A 7,234-nucleotide genomic window follows, 5' to 3' on the forward strand; every position below is an offset into this window, starting at 1 on the left:
TGCAGGTTGACAAAGTATACAGCTCCATCACTTGAGTCGGAGTATATGTAGATCCTTTTATTGTTATTTTATTATTATTGTTGTTTTTAATACTTACTGTCAACATATTGTTGTATTGTTCCACATAGTATATAAAATCTTATCACTCTGAAACAACCAACCAACCAATTGGCTGACTGATGGTAATGCCTATAGAATAAAAAACTTGTAGAATATGATTCAAACCAAACTCAGTGGAAATGGCTATGAAAACACATCTGATCATTTCTAACATTTCAATCATGGACTTCGGACAAGACCAATATTTGCCTTTGTAGTGGAGTTAAAGTCATACATTTCTAAGAACAATAAGTTATAGCCAGATAAGGTATAGTTATTAAAAAATATACCAATATTCTCTACTCAAGTACATCTATACTTTATTACTGTCCACCCTTGGTCAGATGTCAGCTGGATTGGAGCTATGATAATCATGAAAGTCTTTCGGTCTGTCTCTGTTCCTCACCCTGTTTTCTGCCAAGTGCCGGTTGGGGACACATCAGACACCTGTGACTCTGAATAGGAACAATATCATCGTGGTTATTATCACACACACAGCGCGAACACATACAAAAAGCTCAACAGTAAAATAAATGATGACCAAGTTTGAAGTTGTCAATGGAAATTTTTTTAAAGAAAAATTAGAAATGGTCTGTACCTGGGGTGAACTGGACATCACAAAGATGGGCTTTCATCTGCAGGGAACACAAACAAATGCCTTTGTTCTTTCAAAGGAGAGAGGGGCGAAAGCCACAACAAACAGGGCGAGCGTGCGGCGTGTGCATGTGTGTTTGTGTGTGTGTGTGTGTTTGTGTGTGCACGTGAAAAGGAGAGAGACAGAGGAGGAGTGAGTGAGAGAGAAAGCAGGGAGAGATCAAAGCAGGGGGTATGTTTTTGAATCTCTGTGTGGGAGGTGAAGCCTCACCTACCCAGAATGCCTTGCCTCACTCCTTGCAGCCCACTCAGGTTTTTAGGAGCATCACTCCTCTTTGCAGAGAGCCAATTACGATAGCCTACTACCTCTTCATCAGTCATCTCCGCTCTGCTATTCTCAGAGAGTCTTGAAACGGTGACTTGGTGTGAACTAGCAGTCAATCTCTGATCTGTCATACACAACCTGCACCTCCCACACGCAGCTCCATCATGTTCATATCATGGGTCCTGGTGCTGCAGTGCACTGACCAGAAAGTCTGTAAAATATCAACAGTCTAGGTTGAATCTCACAACTACAAAGTTGGATCTGCGCCCATCCCCTCCTCTCTTCCTCCCGATCTGGTGGAGGGATCGAAGCGTCTCTTTTTAACTCAGCATGAGAAGCTGCAAACAGATGTCTGTCTGTCCACACACAGGGAATGTCGTGCCCTCTCACACACAGATGAAAAGCTGTGAAAGTCTCTGTGTTGCGTTGTCAGTGTCTTAAGGCAGTGTTTATCTTTGGCAGGCTAAAGAAAACAAAGCCATCGATTTCTAATCCTAATCCCCTTCTACTGCTTTTCTCCTATTGATCATCTATCCATCCTTAATGAGATGGAGGAATGGAGGGCTGATGAAGGACAAAACTTTCCCCTTTTCCTCCACCCATCTCTCATTTCAATCTCTCTCTCTCTCTTGCTCATGAGGTTTTCACTCGCATGACATTTTGGTGAAATGGAAAATAAACGCATCCCGGTGCTTTTGTCGAGGTTTATCAAACCTGGGGGCTTTGCAGGGCTGGAGGTTCGCCTAAATATTGAAATTGGATGACATGGATGAATGCCCTAAACACACAGAAGCACATGCATGCATACACAGTGAGGGTGGATGGCGTTTCACCCCCTACACCAGTAATGCTATTTCTCCCTGTGCAAGCCTCTGAGTCTCTGATATTGGTCCAGTTTCCCAGTGCTCTGCTTATCAATGACTATTATTGTTCTAATACGTGTATATCTCTGGTAAAATTGTTAAGCTCTACCTATTCTCAAAAGTAACTGGAATACATAAAAGGTGGAAATGGAAAAAAGAGAGTTTGAAATATTGTTTTTTTTCTCCATTTACTCTATGCAAAAATGCAGAAATTGAAAAAAACAACAGCAACTATCTCCTAAAAAATATTATACAAACCATTTATCTATGTTAAAAGCTGTAATTATCAATGTTTTATATTCAGAGCAGGTAAATATTTCTACCTATGGCGCCTCCTGTAATAACAATCCCACAGTGAATTGTGACTCATCTCTGCCGTTACCTTCAACTGCTTTGGTATCTTTGAGAGTTATAGTCCACACCTGTTTGGCAAACTTTCTTGTTTTGGTTCTTGGTCTCACAACTCTCACCAACTTCAACTAACCCTAACCCAACTGTGCGATAGCTTCCCACCACCGAACAGCTGACAGAGTTGGCAAAAAGCTGGGGAACACTGTGGACCATCTAACAGCTAAAAGAGTCAGAGATCCCCCAGGAGTTGGTGGTGGAGATAAAAACCAGATGGACACAACACAACTCCAAATGCATGCTAATGCTGCTCCATACAGACAACTGTCTGCTAACACGTTTGCCATATCAATTTCGTAAGCTGTTAACAAGCTGTGTGTTGTTCTGCTGCCTAAAGTCAGGGTGGAAACACAAGTGAACACTACTTCAGGTAAATTCTTTTTTCAGATAAGCCAAAAGTTTGGTAACCCTTTAATTTACAGGCCGTTAATTAGGCTACGTGATGATGTCAAAAAATAAAAAATAAATAACAATTTATAGCACCATAATGTCCAGAAATAGCCTAGAAAATGTCTTAGTATACAATTTCATAGTAATGTCGAGAAATATAGCAGATAAATAACGATTGATTGTGTAGAAATAGCCCAAAAATATTGGTCAATTGCAAGGACATGGTGGAGAAAAATTATGACCTTTTCCAAAAAATTCAAAGCATGAAAAGCATGTGTAATCTTTTGCCTTTATGAAAGACATGACATTACTATGAAATTGACTGTTATTTCTAGGCTATTTCTTGACATTATCACGTAATCAACGGCCTGTAAATTAAAGGGTTACCAAAAGTTTTACGTTCTAGGTGTCATCTGTTTTACAGTTGATGTTTCTTCATCTCTGTAAACACGATTGTCTTGTCATCACGGAAATGAATCTGTCTTTCCTATTTGACACCGCAGTATTTAGCAAACTTAATCATTTTCAGTTTGACTTTTTTTCAGTGAATTACCAGTTACCAGGATTCAGTCAAGGGCACCTTAACCGCACACACGCTCTTGCAAAGAGATCTGAGGCTTTTTTCCCACTTAAATCTGACAGGTAGAGTTTCTATATCTCATTTGAAACTTCATTGTTACATCTCTTTATTAGACTTGTTCTCACAGCTATGGTAGACTAGTCCCTTGTCCTAATCTCCTTGTAGTGAGTGTGTGGCTGAGCAGTGTCTAATAAAGACAAGTTACTGACTAGAATAATCTGCAAAGTAAGATAACAACACTGTGAACCCTGCGATGGTTTGCGTGACACTCTGTCAACAGCATGGTTTGAGGAGAGTTAAAAAAAAAAAGAAAAAAAAAAGAGGGGAATATGTCAACTGACCATGACCTTTGTGAGAAATACTATTCTGTGGACCTACTCATGCCTAAATCTGGACAGACACTTTGTCAAACAGTGAAGGAGATTGCAAGGAGCAAAGAAAGGCTTTCGAACACCTGCTGTTGATGTTGGAGATATTGAGATGGTTTTCATGTTGTTTGTTCACAGACTTGTCGGATTAATGTTAATCACAGTGGTATTCCCTTGGGGATCATGGGTAAACAATCAATTTGATGTGGGAGGTCCATGGGCCACACCCACCCACATTCCTTAAGAATCACCTCTCGGGGGCAACTCACGGAAATCCTGGACTTAACTTGAGGTACCATCACCCACAACTGACAGAGGAGAAACAGGACGATCAAACCGTAGGAGTGCAGCCCTGAGAGAGTTGTCAGTGAAACGACACAGAGGCTGCTTTTATAAAGAAAAGAAAAAACATCGCTATGCTTGCAAAACTTTGTGAAAATTGGATGATTTGGGGGTATATAATGCGTGTCTCTGCAAAAATGGCACCCTGGGGATGTTTCTCCCTAAATGTGCCATAATGGCTGCAGCAGAAGTCATTAATAGCAGGCTAATGTATGTCAGATGCTACCTGTCCAGCAGCAGCAGGGGAGAGAGAGAGCTGAGACACGAGTGACTGGCCAGCATAATGAGAGGGACATGGCCTGCCAACTTGGGCAGCTGCTTCTCTAGTGGGACCAAGTGTGTGTGTGTGTGTGTGTGTGTGTGTGTGTGTGTGTGCATGTTTGTGTGTGTGCATGGATTTGTCTCTTCCCATTTCCCTGTGCTCTCTTCACTTCCTTTCTCCATGTATTTCTCATCAGCAGCATCTAGAAATACAGCAACACGCACGCGCGGCCTCCCTCGCGCACGCACACACATTCAGACAAGCTCATCGGGGTTGCCGTGGGAATGCCTGTGGCATTATGTCAGTCACTGAGGTGATGCCTTTAATCCTGAAACAAATCTAGACTCTGTGTTGTGTGTCTACGACTGTGTGTGTGTGAGTGAGTGTGCCTGCGCATAAAGCCCAATCTCACACCCATTAGATTACGGCTGGCCGCGCAGCAAAGACACCCCACTGCCACTCCCACATGGAAGAGCGGGCAGGATTAGCTGGCTCTATACCCGCCCTTATCTGGGGACAAAAACCCACAATCGCCTCCTATTGAGACATGGAGACAGAAAGATTTGATTTGATCTGCCCTCCTCAATATAACAAGAGTGTCTTTTAGGGTTAAAATGACTACTGCTCAGTCTAGCATCAGTCAATGTGGATTCAGGCCTAAACTGTGTCCTTTTTATCCCAATGACCCTTTGTCACAGTTTGGAACACCTACAGGCCTCGCTCTGCGGCAGTGCATTGCAAATAGAAAAGCTTGTCCATTTGTGACTCTAAGTCCAGGTTTATATCACAAGTCTCTGACTGGGAAAACTGTGTTGTTGTCTGCTGAGAGAATTGTAAAAGGGGAGCATTTTCCATTTAGTAGAGCCTGGCGTGACACAGCTTCAGTAAACACTCTGATACAATACAGGGTGTGTATTTGTGTCTGCGTTTGTATTTATGTGGACCTTTTCAAGAGTCAAGACCTATAGCCCTTTAAGACTACAGGAAATGACGTCCTTATACGAACTGTCAAAATGAAAAACACATTCAAGTGCAGTGTTGACAATGTCCATCATCTTAGTTCTGCATGTTAACTTTTCTTCATTCATCTGTAGCTCTGGACAAGTTCAGCTTTTGATCAAATAGCTTGTCGTCGCATTCAATTGTCATAGATACAGTACACAAAAACTCCCTCTGTTATCCCATGCTGGCCCTAAATGAAGTGAATGGATCACCGAAGTCAGTCAGAAGTCATCCACTGGGGAAAAACGTCCATTCATCTATCAGCTGTTATTTCAGTCTGTGTGACAGTGGACGGCTCCATGCCGCCAGCGAGACGAGAATCCACACAGGTGAGTCTGAAGCAGTCGATATTTAGTTTATCCACCGTTTGAACAAGTTACTATCTACAGTACAGGGACAGATGTCATTCAGAGTTCAGTGTGTGATCCATCATCACAAAAGGCTACCTGCTAAATGTGGTGTCAGTGTATCATTATTTGACAGAATCTGCCTGTTTCATTGCCCCGTGGCCAAACCAGCTCTCTCCCTCTGTTTCTCTTCCCCCCTCCGTCTCTCACTCGGAGGCGTCTGCCTCATTAACCACCATCAGCATTTTGTTTGCTGTGTGTGATTTGGATGTATTGGGAGTGAAGCAGGGGGGTGGTTTTGAGTGTGTGTGTGAAGGCAGCTCTCATTAGGCTGGAAAAACATTGACATTTTTGCCAGAAAATCACATCATATCTTCTCTTCTTTTATGTATCAAAGGCTTCCTCCAATCAACTCCCCAGTGTGTGTTTATGTGTGTGTGAGACTGAATGTGTATGTGGTAGTGTGGTGGGAGACAGATGTTTGCTGATTCGACAAGTTTGCGCTGCAAACTCAGCCCAATTTATCGCACAAAAAAACATGATGCCACGCAGACGCTCATGGTGACAGCCCACTCTTAATTTTCTCTCCTTTTAATTCAAACTCTCATTCTCCCCTTAGCTTTTCTTTGCGACTCTTTCCTCTTCTTTGTGTGTCTGTCTGTCCTCTTTTTCTCTCTCACACACACACACAAACCCAACACTGTGTGATTACACCAGCAGCATTTCAGCTGGGTGTTCTTCTGGAGTTGTTTTCCTTGTTACAGACACCTCTGACTAAGTCTCAACTTTCACAGAGGACACTTTCTTCTGCCAAACTTGGAAAAAAACATTAAGCGCTCCAGGCTCCACTTGACACTCTAATTACAATATATAGTGTCCATTAAACACATTACAATGCAAATGTTCTGTTCAAACAAGATTAAACCCTACATAAATAGATGGGTTCTGGCATTTATTGCAATGCAATATGGCAATCATTACAATATCTCCTCAGTGTTTCTATTTTACAATGTACAAACTAGATTAAAAAAAATACCATAAATAAACAAAACGCTTCATGTAGCTAATGCTTAGCATCAAACGAGAGACATATTCACAGACACAGATGGACAACATACTAATCTAAATGTCTAATTCAACAGAAACAATGCTTCTTACAAGTAAAAATAAAAAATAATGAATAAAAAAAACACAGGTAAATCAGACAGTTTGTTAGTATGATCCTCCAGTATGAAACTAGTGAGAGATTGTAATGGTACATTCTGTCCGGCTCATCCCATTCACTCGGGTAACTTTGCATATTCAGAATATTCAAAGATAGCTGATGCCTTGACAAGGGAGTTTCCATGTTGTGTGGATTCACACTACACACACACTAGCACACGCGCGCACACTCACGCATACATACAGGCAAACACAAAACACATTTTAATTCAAGTCAAGCCCAAAGCAGCGAAAGAAGAAAAAAAAAAGTTGGAAGCCATTCTGCTTATGCACAGCATCACATGTCAGCCTTCACAAAACAGATAATAAAATAATGAAAAAATGGCTAAGAGGATGAGACTCCAGTCTGAGCTCTCGGTAGCTTAATGCTATCTGTGGCCACGTCCAGATCATGGTTTGTTTTGTTTAGTTTTTTTTTTTTTAGAAAACT

Source organism: Trachurus trachurus (assembly GCF_905171665.1).
Source record: "Trachurus trachurus genome assembly, chromosome: 17".
Taxonomy (NCBI): domain Eukaryota; kingdom Metazoa; phylum Chordata; class Actinopteri; order Carangiformes; family Carangidae; genus Trachurus; species Trachurus trachurus.